The sequence below is a fragment of the Schistocerca americana genome, chromosome 3 (genome assembly GCF_021461395.2).
Source record: "Schistocerca americana isolate TAMUIC-IGC-003095 chromosome 3, iqSchAmer2.1, whole genome shotgun sequence".
Taxonomy (NCBI): domain Eukaryota; kingdom Metazoa; phylum Arthropoda; class Insecta; order Orthoptera; family Acrididae; genus Schistocerca; species Schistocerca americana.
In genome coordinates, this window is record NC_060121.1 from 387,158,279 (window position 1) to 387,173,810 (window position 15,532).

Sequence of the window (15,532 nt, forward strand, 5' to 3'; positions counted from 1 at the left end):
GACGGGAGGGGCCGCGCAATCCAGGTTTTTATTCTGAGATTAGTTAGTGGACCAGTAAAATAAGGAGCCTGCTTTTTCTACTGTTAGCAATAATTCGTGTTCGAGCATTGGGTGTATTTCAATTGTGTGCTGTAGTTTCTTGTGTGTAATTCGCTGTAGTCAAGGATTTGGCTTATGTTGCTGTAGCGGCTATTGTAATAAATATACCGGCTGCTGTGGCCGAGTGGTTCTAGGCGCTGCAGTCCAGAACCACGCGGCTGCTACGGTCGCAGGTTCGAACCTTGTCTCGGGGATGGATATGTGTCACGACCTTAGGTTTGTTAGGTTTAAGTAGCTTTAAGTCCAGGGGACTGATGGCCTCAGATGTTAAGTCCCTTAGTGCTTAGTGCCATTTGAACCATTTTGTGATAAACCTGTGCCAGGTTATGTTATAAAGGGAAAATACATTTAAATTAACTGTACGTTTTGAGAATTGCTGTGCAAGACGAAATTACGAACATCCATTATGTATTCTTGTTTTTGTTGTGATATTGTTTCTGACAAATACTGACTTTAGTATGTTATAACGACTTAACTGTAACTTGCCTACAAGTTGATCATAGCTTCAGGAATATGTATAACAAATTTTAGCCTTCCCCATGACCTTTCAGGACTTATACAGCTTCTAACGTACTAAGGTCACCAATTATAGGCACCCTACCTTGTCATCAAACCTGATAAGCAGACTTATATGCGCAAATCGATTCCGTGGCATGGCAGAAGCAAAAACTGCACGACGAATATTTTTGTCTGTTGTCCATATTTCAGAAATTGATTCCTTTCGGCAGCGAAGAACTGCAACACTCAGTATCACACCAAAACATGCTGTCAGTTTGACAGATTCTGCCTATGTCCAAATTCACATTCTGATCAGTGTAGCATCTTCATTGTGATGGTGATCACCACCCGACGTACCAACACTGATATAGATGCGTATTGTACCTACAATTTGGTCATCAAAGAACTTGTCGAAATCTTCGGGCATTGTGGCTGCAAGATCACTTGCGTGCGTTGGTTTGGGAGATGCTTATTCAGTCTTTTTTTTTTTATTGACGATAATGATTCACTGCGGACAATGAAATTGTCCGTTTTCGTCCTGACTTTGCAATAAACACATTTCTTCATCGGAGTCTCCATCAAAACCTTCACTGCCAGTGTCTTCTTCTGAATTTATTTCAAGGTTATTTTACTGTTCTGACGCATCTCGACGTAGAATAAAGTCATCATCAGGTTCGCCCAAGACATCTTCCATGTCACTGAGATCACAATCATTCACCATCCGAATTATGTCATCATCGAAGATTTGCTTGAGGGCCATTTTCGAAAATTTATGCGTTCACATTATGAAAAATAAAAAAAAGAACGTTAATCATCAAAATATATACCGTAGTATATTAAGCAGTGCCCTGCTAGGAGTCTAAGTATGTTTTCATTTTTATATACTACATATATTTTTTAACAAACGCATCATGGATCTAATAATACAGTATAAACAGGGCGATAATTACTGAACTATAAAAAAAACGTAAATTAGTTACAAACTACGGCATGCACACTCTTTACTGAGCATGTAAACGTCACTATACACATTATGATTTAGGTTATGACATGTTCCATATGCCTGCCATCATTGCGGATGATGTGGTGCAGACGAATAGCGAAATTCTGCATGACCCTCTGAAGCGTCTGAACATCGATGCTGTCGATGACCTCCTGAACGGCTGTTTTCAGCTCAGTAATGGTTTGCGGTTACTGCTGTACCCCTTGTCTTTAATACAGCCCCACAAAAATGAGACGTATATGTTCAGGTCCGGAGAATATGGCTGCCAAACGAGGCACATGCCAGTAGCCTCTGGGTACCCCAGAGCCAGAGTGCGGTCCCTATAGTGTTCCTCCAGGAAATCGAACAATCTCCTGTTCCGATGGGGTCGAGCTCCGTCTTGCATGAACCACATCTTGTCGAAATCAGGGTCACTGTGGATAATGGGGATGAAATAATCTTCCACAACCTTCGCGTACCGTTCGGTAGTCACCGTGCCATCAACAAATATCGCACTGATTATTCCGCGACTGGACAATGCACACCACACAGTCACCCGTTGAGGATGAAGAGACTTCCCGATCGCGAAAAGCGGGTTCTCAGTCCCCCAAATGCGCCAGTTTCGGTTATTGATAAATCCTTCCAAATGAAAGTGGGCTTCGTCCCTAACCTAAACCATGCATGCGCATACTAATTCCCATCATCCCCCGCGGCCAACCGTCCTGACACAATCCGTCCAGAAGTTATGATGATTTTATTTCACATAGTTCAATAATTGTCACCCTTTATCTTAAACAGACGCAGAACACATATAAAAAATCAAGAATAAATTGGTTCATACAGTTGTAGCAGAATCACCAAAAATCACACCTTAGTGTCCGTAAAAGACCACACTTGGTATGGTAAGGGTTAAGGCAGTAGTTAGAAGAGCTGAACTGTTCGTATAGTTTAATACGCAGCGCTCTTTCTTGACCGTTAGTGAAGTGAGCCAGATACAGGTCGAAACCGTGCCATTGGTCATTGGTACGCCGGCCAGCCTGTGTGTGGTTTTTAGGTGGTTCCCCATGTTGTTCGAACCTAATACTGGGCTGGCCCCCTACCTCTTTCAAGAGCGTATTGTACGCAGACAGTTAAAACACGATAACACGCAGACCAAACTAGTTATGTATCTACAAATATTTACAAGGCTACAGGGACATGGGACAGACGTCTTCCAACCCTTAAATTAACCTACTACTGTGGCGACAGACAGGACGTCTGCTCACAAAGTTATGAGTAATATCAAGTAGCTCAGAAACGAAAACAGTGGACACCAAACAGCGGCATAATCGCTGTAAAAGATGTAGTAATTATAATAACTTGGATAAAAAAATAACGTTCATATATTTTCATATAGCATACTGCACTGAATTGCTTGCAATTTTCTTCGCTATATGAGCCAGATTTCTGCCATTCCCAGAAAGAATTGCTACTTTCTTTAACGTTTTCTATCTCAGGCATCGGCACCGTATGTCTGAATACAGACACCCAAGTAACACGACCTGAAATGAGGAGCTTCCACCTACGGATGCTTATCGGCAACTACAGTCGCTGTCACAAAAGTAGACGGCTCGAGGTCGCTCCTTACGAATCACCCCACCCCACCTCTGGCCCTTCATCTTGCCGTGTCAGGTACTGGCTGGTCTGTTATCACAATTCGCTATTTCTGCTTTACATATATTTATGAGTGGTGAAGAAGAGAAATTTTCGTACAGAAGATAGTCGTTAACCCACGTTGTATCGGTGTGTACCAGCACTAAATGGATACTGTAAAACAGAATATACAGAGTGATTTTTTTTCCACCGTGTGCAACCTCCAGGGATTTATCCATGAGAGGGTACGGAACATAAAAGGTCTAATGAACTTGTGTCCGGAAATGCATGTTTTCCATTCTAGAGACCATTTGTTCAATTGTACATTGATACAGAGACTATGAAAGTAAAGAAAGAACTGAGAACCAAGCTCCGACAATCCACACCCGACAACAATTTCTCAAAAACCTTTACCATCCTAGAGATCACAGAAGCACTGAAAGAAATGAAAATGGGTAAAGCGGCTGGTTTAGATGAGGTCTACCCCGAGTTCTTACGGCACCTAGGACCTCGAGCTCTACTGTGGCTAACTCAGTTTTACAATGACATCCAACGATCGGAAACACTACCACCACTATTTAAACAAACCAAGATCGTCGCCATTCTTAAGCCTGGCAAAGATGGAAAGCTCCCAGAGGACTATAGACCTATAGCTCTTCTAAGTGTATGCTACAAACTATTGGAGAGGCTTATTCTCAAGCCGGCCGGAGTGGCCGAGCGGTTAAAGGTGCTACAGTCTGGAACCGCACGACCGCTACGGTCGCAGGTTCGAATCCTGCCTCGGGCATGGCTGTGTGTGATGTCCTTAGGTTAGTTAGGTTTAAGTAGTTCTAAGTTCTAGGGGACTTATGACCACAGCAGTTGAGTCCCATAGTGCTCAGAGCTTATTCTCAACAGAATAAAACCCATTGCTGAGAATTTCATTCCTATTGAACAAGCCGGATTTAGACCCGGTCGGAGCTGCTGTGATCAAGTATTATCTCTTACCACACATACTGAGAGTGGATTTCAAAGGAAGAAAAAGACAGTCGCCGTGTTCATAGATCTATCGTCAGCATATGACACAGTGTGGAGGGAGGCAATGATTCTTAAGGGGCTCCGGAAAGGCTCAAAATCATGAAAAGTTCAATTTTTACTTTTTTGCGTTTTCTGAATCTGCAGACTATTACCTTTTAATAGATATATAATTTATTCAATTCCGAAGACTACAACTATTTTTAAATTTTTTTTGAAATGTGTTCTACATGGGCGTGACCCACTGTGGCGCTGTTAAACTGCTGTCAAATGGTGTTATTATTAACGTCCGTGTTCATCAGGTACATTTTAGTGATGTGAGATAAAGTATGTGTTGTGGCTAACCTGTGATGGTTCAATATATATCGCTGGTGTGATTGTCGATTGTTTCATGTTTATTTACTCTGTCGTTATCTCGAATATGTTCGTAATTAATTCTGTTTCTTGAGTCTCTGTTTTGTTGAAGTATAATAATGAGTAAAAGTAAAGTTATTAGAAATCCTCTGAAGGCTTTTAAGAAAAGGAGAAATGTTGGAAAGCCAAAGGTATGTGTTATTACTGTAAACAATAAAGACGATAACCAAGTGAGTGAACCTAACCTCTCAAGTACACCTGCCCATAGCAGTCAAAGTGGGAAAGAAAATACTTCACAGAAGAAGCTTGGTTCAATGAGTGAAAACTATGAATGTTTTATGGGCGAATCGGATGAATGAAATATTTGATATGTCAGTTCTCAAAGGAATTTTTTCAAACTGTGTAAGATGTATTCATTGTAGTGAAGTTGGCCTGGAACTCTCCATAATAAAGCACGTAGGACTTGCTAGTGAAATACAACTGAAATGTGATAAGTGTTCATACATGACCACCTTTTGGAACAGTGTTGCAGTAACTGCAACTGAAGAAAATGGTAGCAAAATCTACGAACACAACAACGAGCGATGCTTGCTTTTGACAAGGAACGCCTTCGGGCTGCAGACAGGGCTGTAAAGAGTCTAGAAATACAAGCACGAGTAAACAGGAGGAGGAACAAGAGGAAGCTGGAGGAGGAGTTTGCAGAGGATGAAGATAATCCATCCTATGGACCTGGAATGCACTAAAAAGTTAATCCAATCTTTGTCGCTCGATTCCCAAAACTTTTATTTTCTCATACTAATTACATGTTTTCTAAGGATCTTCCAAACATATTTGTTTCAAACTTTCAGTAAATGTTACACATTACCTTCTGCATAATTTAACACAGCCTTTTTCCAAAAAACTGTATATTTTTTAATATATAAATAAAAAATTGCAAAAAAATGTTGTGAATTTTCATTACAATTGAAAAAAAAAATCATCTTTAATAACTGAACTAAAATTTTGTAAAATCCCTGTGTTAAGTTGTAGCCCATATTCCAATAAATAATCTGTAAAAAGTACAACTTCCTACCTCAAATACTTTGTGAGGAAAGATGTAATTTATAAGCGTTATTTTAACATTGCAAGTATAGGGCGTTCCGGACCCCCTTAAACTCCAACGCATTATTCCTTGCAAGAAAACGGCTACCCTAATCAACAATACGCTTTCAAATAGATTTTTTGAAGTACACCTGCCGGCCGTGGTGGCCAAGCGGTTACAGGCGCTACAGTCTGGAACCGCGCGACCGCTACAGTCGCAGGTTCGAATCCTGCCTCGGGCATGGATGTGTGTGATGTCCTTAGGTTAGTTAGGTTTAAGTAGTTCTAAGTTCTAGGGGACTGATGACCTTAGAAGTTAAGTCCCATAGTGCTCAGAGCCATTTTTTTGAAGTACACCTAGATGGAGAGATAAGCAAGAAATATAGGTTAAATGATGGCCTGCCCCAAGGATCCGTGCTAGCTCCATTACTTTTTAATATATATACATCAGACCTACCAGAGACATCTTCTAAGAAGTTTATCTATGCAGACGATATTGCTCTCACGTATCAACATCAAGGCTTCCACAATTCCGAAAGAATCATTGAGGAAGACCTTATCAAAATGGATGAATATTTCGAAACATGGAGGCTCAGACCTAATACTTCTATAACCCAAGTCTCCTGTTTCCACCTCAACAACAGACAGGCAAACTATGCACCCCACGTAGAGTTCAGAGGCCAGCTGCTTAACTACAATCCCCTTCCAAAGTATCTGGGAATTACATTGGACCGATCTCTGACGTACAAGGATCACTTATACAAATGCGCAGCAAAAATCAAAACCAGAAATAATGTCCTACACAAACTCACTGGAAGTAGCTGGGGAGCAAGCGCCACAGTTCTCAGAACATCTGCTCTTGCACTAGTATATTCGGTGGCTGAATACTGCGCTCCGGTCTGGCTAAACAGCACTCATACAGCAACGGTGGACACCCAGCTAAACGACACCATGAGGCTCATCTCAGGCACTGTTAAACCAACGCCCCACCAATGGCTCCCGGTACTGGCTAACATAGCCCCACCTCATCTAAGGCGAAGATCTGCACTGAAAAGGGAATGGCAAAAGTGCGCTAACAACCGTGACCTACCCTTACACGAAGACTGCAAGAATCCCAGCCACAGGCTCAAGTCCCGTGTGCCATCATGGAGATTAGGGCAACAGCTGATCGAGGACAATTATGATATCGACGAAGCCTGGCGTCAGGAATGGGATATGTCTAACCCTGATCACCTTAACTTAGTCTCGGACCCAACCGTACGGCCCGAGGGCTTCGGTCTTCCCAGAAAATCTTGGACAACTTTAAATCGTATCCGAACAGGCTATGGTAGATGTAATTACTGGAAGCACAAATGGGGACAGACTGACTCACCCAACTGCGACTGTGGGAATCCACAAACTCTACATCATATCGCAATGGACTGCCCTACGAGGATATTCCCTGGCACAATGCAGGAGCTGCACCTCTTGGAGGGAGATGCTTCTGGCTGGCTGAGGGACTTGGACATACAACCATGAGTCTGGTCTACTCTTTTCCTTCTGAAAAACCTATTACTAGATACTATTACTATAATTTCTATGTATTTTTGTGTATTTTGTGTTTTAGTTCCTTTTTTAGATCTAATAATTGTTTGTTGCCTGTAACATTGACCATTCATTGTTTTTATACGTTGTTTGTGTTACTACTTACTTACTGCTGTATTCTATTAGCCATACGAAATATATATACAGAGACTGCGGTCTAATACACACTGTACCGTGCAACCACAGTTACAGTGCGTGTTTAAAATGGTTTCCATGTGCCTCAACGCATGCGTGTACGCGCCGTAGTATGTTCTGTCTCACACGTTCACATCGGCCAGGTTCCATCCGAACAGTGCTCCAGTGTCTCAACATCTGGAATGGGCCCTGCATCACGATGCTTTTGAGATGGCCCTATAACCAGAAATCGCACGGGTTGAGATCCGGTGAACCAGCAGGCCACGCAGCATGACCCTCTTGTCCCATCCATCGGCCAGGGAAGACACGATTGAGATGCGTCCGGACGTTAACGGCGAAGTGGCAGGAGCACCACCATGTAGAAGCCACATAACCCTACGAATCATCAAAGGTAATTCTTCCAGCAGGGGAGGCAGAGATGCCCATAGTTCCAGCCTGTTACGCGACGTGGAAGTAAGGCTGGTTCCAAAATACGATCGACAATTATACCGGCCCACACATTGCGCCTGCACCGATGCTGACGATTCGCTGTCACCGTACCATGGAGGTTCTGTATACTATCCCAAAGATGAATGTCATGTAAGTTGAACGTACTACTCCGCCTAAAGGTGGCCTCATCTGTGAATTGAATGGATGACACGAATCCCGTAATCGTGGTTGTCTGGTGAAGAAACCAGTGAAAAAACTGCTTCCGATGTGGAAAGTCTGTCGCTAGTAAGCCCTGCACACTCTGTAACTGATAAGGCTAGTAACAATTGTCATGGAGAATGTTCTACACGATCGTCTGGCTTATCCTATACTGGCGGGCCAACTGCCTGGTACTGACACGGTGGTCGCCTTCCACAGTGTTAATCACATTTTCCTCCAAGCCTGGTGTCCAAACATTTCGGTTATGTACTTCATAATTCATATAGAAAGTAGGGTTACATCATAATAAAAAAACCTTACTTACATGGGAACTTTCTCAAGTGTCAATATACGATCTTGACGAAACTAGGCGGGTGTTTGGGGGCATAGCTAGTGCAATAGGTATATTTTTGTTTGTGCCCAGTTTCACTTTTAAGTGGTAAAACACACACCAAAGGTAATTTGGCATTTTAGGTTAAAAAGGAAATTTTCGAAACGATGATACGTAAAAAAATGTTTTTGGTGTTAAAGTTGGTATGTATTTAATATTCTTGAAAGCTGTATAATCAGCTTTCGTAATTATTTGAAATTTTGCAAAATACCCCACCGCCTTAATTAATTCAGAAAAATGAAAACTTCTGTTACAACATAAACTAAAAAATCTTTCAAGCCATGTACATTCCTGTGTAATACAGCTTGTGTCTGAAATACCATTTTCAAAAATAAACTGTATATAATGTGGTATCAACATTTTTAAAATTACCTAATTAAAATAACTAAACATTCATTACTATTCTAATTATTTCTTTTACAAATATTTTTTTATTTTTGAACTATTATTTTACGTTTTTTATTGATTTTTGTTTGTTACTCAATTTACCATTTCACATACTTATATTTTATTAACTGGAAATAAGTTACTCATTATTAAGATAGAAAATAATTACAATAATGAGAACCTGTAAAGAAATGCTTAAAACGTAAGTTTTTACGCCATGCATACAAAGAGAAAGAAATTTCTTTTTGTCATATACATGGCGGAGAAGAAAGAACAAAACTCAGCAGGATATCAAACTGTCACGGGAGATCCTCTAAATATCCTGATTTGCATGAGGCATATTTCAGTACACTGGTAAGCCTTGGCGAAGAGAATTGATTATGTACTAGTGACTGCAGCTGGATTGTATTGTTGCTGGAGTGGAGATCGTCATCATAAGCATTCAACAGAAATAGGCCTGAAAGCCTTCCCACAAAGTTCTTCCATCATGGAAAGCCGGATACGTTCCACGGCTCTATCTTTACCATCAAGGCCTTTGGCATCACCAGATGTTCCTTGTGCTCGGGTACGACGCACAAAAAATTTTTCTTTATCGCATTGATCACCCGCCTTTTCATAGTTTTAAAGGAAACTGATGGTGCCTTTGGACCGAGAATTCTAGAATTTATTTTTGAAGCCCGAAACGTCCTTCTGGCAGCAGTGTAATCTGGTAAGCAAACGTCTGACCAGTCCAAATTGATATTTGAAAGATGTTTCCTTTTCAAGTGAGAGAGAATTCTCTGTGTTATTGTTAGATTTTTGCGGTGGCCATTTTGAAAGAAACGTTAAGAAGATCGTACCCAAGGACAATAAACTTGTCCACATGGGCTCTACGGCACAGGTACAGCCGTGAAACGTATACAGCAGTTTATGTTGGAAGAACTTTGTGATGTCAATCTACACTATAGAAAAAATATAATCTTCAGTCACTAGTAAGTAATAAATTCTTTTCCCCAAGCGTACCAATGTACTGAAATATGGCTGATACAAATCGGTATATATAGAGGATCCTCCGTGACAATTTGAAATTCTGCTGAACTCTGTTCTATATTTTCTTCTCCGTAGTGTATATTACAGGAAGAAATTTCGTTAATTTTATGTGCACAGTGCACAAAAAAGATACATTTTAAGAGTTTTCTTACCGATTATCATAACTGTAATTATTTTCTATTTTAATAATGAGTTAGTTATTATTTTCAATTAATAAAATACCCGTACGTGAAACGGTAAACTAAAAAACAGGAAATCCATGAATATAAAATGTAAAATAAAAGTTTAAAACATAAAATAAATGTAGGCTACATAAATAATTGGAATAGCAATGAAAGTTTTGACATTTTAATTAGGTATGTTGAAAAAAATTCGACAGCACATTCTGTACGGCTTATTTTCCAAAATTGATGTTTCAGAAACCAGTCTTATTACATAGGGATGTAAGTAACTTGAAAGCTTCTTTAATTTATGTTGTAACTAAAGCTTTCATTTTTCAAAATTTGCTCAAAGTTGTGGGCTTTATTGATAAATTTCAAATTATTACAAAAGTTAATTTTACAGTTTTCAAGAACAGTCAACTTCAATACGCAAAATATTATTTAATTATTATCGTTTCTAAGATATTCCCTGTGAATTACTTTTCGGAGTGTGTTTCACCACTTAAAAGTGAAAATTACGTACAAACAAAAGCACAAAAATACGTATTGCGCTATTTTGCACCCTAAGCGTCCGCCAAGTTTCATCAAGATCGTTTACTGACAGTTCGGAATGATCCCTTGATGGACTGCTGTCCTGGTTACACAAGGCATAAAAATTGAAAATTCTGATCTATTTTTTGTATCGTGTTTATAAAATACAATGAAAATAAATAAAGACTATAGTCATATGTTAGGAAAGTGTCACTGACAAAACAAGAGCGGTCGTGAATGGAAAGGAAGACAGTAAGCCACACAGCTTCAAAATAAATTAATGACCCGTTCCATGAAGTTAAGGAAGAATGTTACATAGAACCCGAAATCTTAAAATACGTGCCATATTGAAATCATCACCCACCAAAAGAGAAATTCTGTAATCAAATAATGTAACTGTTGTCATCCAGTCAGACTGTGTTTATTTATTTTCTAATATTCGTCGATCATAGAAGGAATCATAAAATAATTCAGATGTCTAGGTTAGAATTTTTTAAAATAAGTAACATAAAAAATTAAAATCAAGATAACGAAATACCTGCAACAGTATATACTAATAAAAAACACAACAACTTCTAAAGTTCTGAACTACTACCCGGAATTCCTGTATATAATAAAGTAGTGTGTGACGAGGAAGACTTTCAGTGCAGACTTTATAATCTGGGGTACGTCTAGGGCTTTTCAGTTCTGCAGGAAAGCTACAAAATAGGATGCACCGTTCTCAACAGCAACAGTTGAGGAAGTGGTTTCCAGAATATAGTAAAATGACACAAGCCATTCGTACTAGTTCACCCTATTATTGGTAAAGTATATCTGGAGAGGAATTAGAAATAACGCAGAAACAAGGTTAGAAGTGGTACTCCCTTGGTTTGTTAAACTGCATCGTGTTAGTCCTCTCAGACAGCCATTCACTGCACCATTAAAGATGAATCCTGTGCCTCAACACTGAAGGCATAGTAAGAACGAGGACAGTACACTCGCATCGCTTTTCCACGAGGCTTCGTCAGTTACTACATTTCGAACTTCATTAACTGAATTTCAGTTCTTCTCACATAGACCAATTATACTTGCACGTAAGTCATTTTCCTACACGTGTAAATAATACACTAAAACTTTTGAAACGCAAACTCCAGAGTGCGACTCTTTCTTTACTGACACTGAGAAACTGCACACCACACGTCATTATAGAAGCAGACCTGAAATTCTATAATACGTCGTAAATACGAACACGATTCGGTATGCCCGTTTGGTCACGTACCGTGCATGCGTCGCAGGACGGAAAGTTGATTTAGCTGACCTTTGGGTTCTAGAACGCTTGTGCCGCATGGACAGACAGTGTGGAGTACCTGGGCAAGAACACCAGACGTTGCCGAGCGTCCACTGTAGCATACAACGCTCTCCGGTTCCCCTTTATTCCTTGCTGGACACAGACCATTGTAGTCCTTTCAGAAGCAACTCGCGGCTTTCATGCCTGAAGTGTTTGTCATTCGTTTCCATCGACGGAAATGTGCTGTGCGCTTATATCGAGAGTATCGATCGATCATCGCTCTTCAACGGCTGTCAACTCTGACGCAAGGAAGTCACACTGTCATTACTGTGCCGCTATAGCACAGGCTGATTCAGGCAGAATGTGAATAACGTTACGAATATTTTACCACAGAGAATAAAAGAAATGTACCGTTCTTAAAGCCCAACATACTGAAACGTCATATCTTATATCAAACGGTTGTCGGCTTGCAATTTCCCTCAAGCTGATGGAATATCAACACGACGCTGCACTTCCTCCTGTGGTTTATACACGCTTTTATTAGCTTCACGTTTGTCTTCATCGTTCAAAAACTTTAATCAACACTTACTCCATTTCCTGTTACCCGATTAGACTGAAATAATGAAGGCATTGTTGCAAAAACCAGATATGTGTACATTTAGCCGAAAATCAGTTTTTACTACCACTAAACAGTTTGAATATAAATCTGTGCAAGAATGAGTCCTGTCCACGGGAAAAGTTCGGAATAACATCGAGATCGGACTTGACGACATCGGTTTTGTGGGACAAGAACAGATGTGTCCGGGATTGGCCTTGTCATTGCACCGAATATAGTCTCATTCGGGCACGTGAAAGGAGGAGAACATAATGCAGATATTTCTGCAGTGACATCTGCGTGTACAGAATGTCATGGTTAAACAGAAACATTTATTTCAGTTTATCGCACTTAAGAGTTAGGGCAGCTTATGAACAATTTCCAGTTCCAGTAACAGTTACTTCTACCTGTACTATGAGATTTGGGAGGCGAAAGGTCCAAGTGAAATGATTAATAGTCTGCACGATCTCATTAACAACATACTTGGCAAAAACGTAGAAAATTTGCACAGCCTATATGTACTAAGAGCTGCAATGAGGAAAATGTTCAAAGGCCATTTCAAAACAATAACTCAAGCATTTCTTGTCCTTTATCACATCTATTTAAATTGTTATCGCAGCTTTGAGTTAGCTCAAAAGGAAAGCACAACGACTTTGTTAACCCTCCACAGATTTGACTTTTATTAGGGTATCCATTTTTAAAAAAAATTTCAAACGCCTCAAACATTGGGTTACCAATAAAGTGCAAACATTTGTAGTTTATTTAATTATTTGTTTATTTATTTGATATCAAATTCGTAAAACAAACTTGTCTGGTGCAAAAGAAAGAGAGAGAAGGAGACAAGTCAATTAAAAAGATGTCAGTAACTATCCTACTGAGGCCTTGTTTAGTTACAACGTGTTGGTGACTTAAATAAAGCTTGGGGAAATAAGAGACCGATTACATTTTTCTTCCATCTTGTGGACAGATTTTTTGTGTCTCACTCGAAATTATGTCAACGCGACATATCTGACTATTGCACCAATGCCTTCAGTTTTGTTTGCGTTTGAGACAAGATTGCAGTACAAAATTACCCTTCAATAAAGCATAAATGTAAGGGATTGGCTCCAAAATGATACGCTAACTCTAACAATTCTTTTAGCTTTCACTTAAAAGCAATATTTCATCGTTTTCGGAGGAACGTTCACATGTTTCTGAGCATTGCAAATAAGTACTTTCTTTTTAAAAAAATTACTTACAAATCTTGTCCTTAGTAATGCTGCATTGCTATTTCAAAAATACATTTTATGAGTGCTTCAACAGCAATTATGAATCATAAAAACGCCCCCCTCCCACTAAAAGACCTTTTCGCTCCTACCACGCACCATTAGCAGTGAGTGTCTGCTGAAAAATTAAGTTTTTACTTTTATTCAAGATGGGTGTGTTACTAGTAATGTAGATAGTAACTTAATGATGGATGATGCGCCATTAACTAGACTCTTGTACCCACTACTGTTGTTGTTATTGTTAGTGTTTGGTTGTTTCTTCCTTTTCGAAACCCTGTCCCCCTATGTGTCTACAGCAGGTTGTATAATGCGTTCAGTACATTGAAAATTCTCTGTATAAGAGTTGTTTTCAACTTCTTACGAACACAATACGAATTGTAGCCATTACAGCCCATGTTCAACCTAGTGCGTTTCACAGAGGACGTAGCACAGTGCTTCCAGTTCTACAGTGCTACAGGTGATACACGTTCGCCACTCCGTACCCTCTACATTGAGATCATTAGACACGGAGTACAGGCTCGGACTGACTCAAAGACGAGGAACGAAATCGGCCACACCTTTTCCCTTTTAGGAAAATCACGGACAAACAAATCTGGACGGCTGGACATAGATTCGAACCGCCGTTCTACCGAACGCAAATCTACTGCGCTGATCACTGCACCACCTCGCTCTGTAGATTATTAGAAGCAAAGCACTGGTTTCGTTTCTACAGCCTTTCATTTGGCTGAATCTTGTAATGTGACTTATATATTTTTCTTTGTAAGTAGCACGTGCCTAAATACAATAAGCCACACCATCCCAAAAACATTCTGACTCTTATGAATGGTGGGCTCTATGTGGTTCTCAACTCGTGCAGCGACCGTAAACCATAAAATTAGCAAATATGCAGCAACCAGTCGCAATATCATGTTATATTTTTCATTTTTGCAAATCGATTTTAACTTATTAACAGCCATCATCGGTGCTTTGACCTCTGCTTAAGACAATATTACTACTCAGGGCACATATTGGTTGAAAGCACCGATGATGGCTGTTAATCAGTTGAAATAGATTTGCAAAAGTGAATAAATAAAACATGATTTTGTGACTGGTTGCTGCATATTTGGTAATTCTGACTCTTTCAATGTTTGGCGTTTAAGGCACTCACAGTAATTATAAGTCATGTAGAATAAATAGAGATTTGAACACGATTCAGCGAGGATTGGATCAATAAATGATGTCATCAGAAAACTGTTAAGTTGCAATGAAGGAGTTCAAAAGTCTTGTGGCACATAACGATTTTTCAGCTAATAGTGCATAATAACAGAACTGTTACAGTGAATGTTTCTTTTTTTATTGAAGTAAAGCAATTCAACGTCCCACGTCAGACGAATGTTAGTGTCGAATAATCAATAATCAATAAAAACAATATCAATCGCCGCTGTACAGGTTTATTTCTAGGCAACCAGTTTCGACGTTATACTATGTCATCTTCAGGTCTAAACTTCTCCAATCCAGTAATCTTTGTGTTAGAAATATAACAGTGACTTTAACTGGTCTCGTGATAGCTTTTACGGGCATACGTGCTTGCTGGACAATGGCGATTGGCATTGTTTTTATTGAACATTAGACAGCCGTACTCCCATACTCCACTAGAAGATGGAGTTACATTCATTGAATGTTAGTGTCAGATCGCCAGCAGAAAAGGAGCTGATGACCGACGAGACGCTTGCTGAAAGCATCAAGACCAGGTTAATTTATCCATGGCTTCGCTGTCAAATACTAGCACGTCCGACAAAGGACATCTATTCCACAAGTCATGTACTTGAACCATGAAAAACGTTGTTGTTAGATTTCGCAGCGCTAATGTACCTCTGAAAAAGACAGAGAGGGAAGAGAGAGAGAGAGAGAGAGAGAGAGAG

The 15,532-nt window shown here is 39.8% G+C and overlaps 1 protein-coding gene across 1 annotated transcript in view; it reads right to left on the reverse strand.

The window, feature by feature from the left end:
• The window catches only part of LOC124605705, a 310,921-nt gene that overhangs the window by 168,557 nt on the left and 126,832 nt on the right, over positions 1-15,532 (reverse strand). The gene's annotated exons all lie outside the window — the stretch shown is intronic.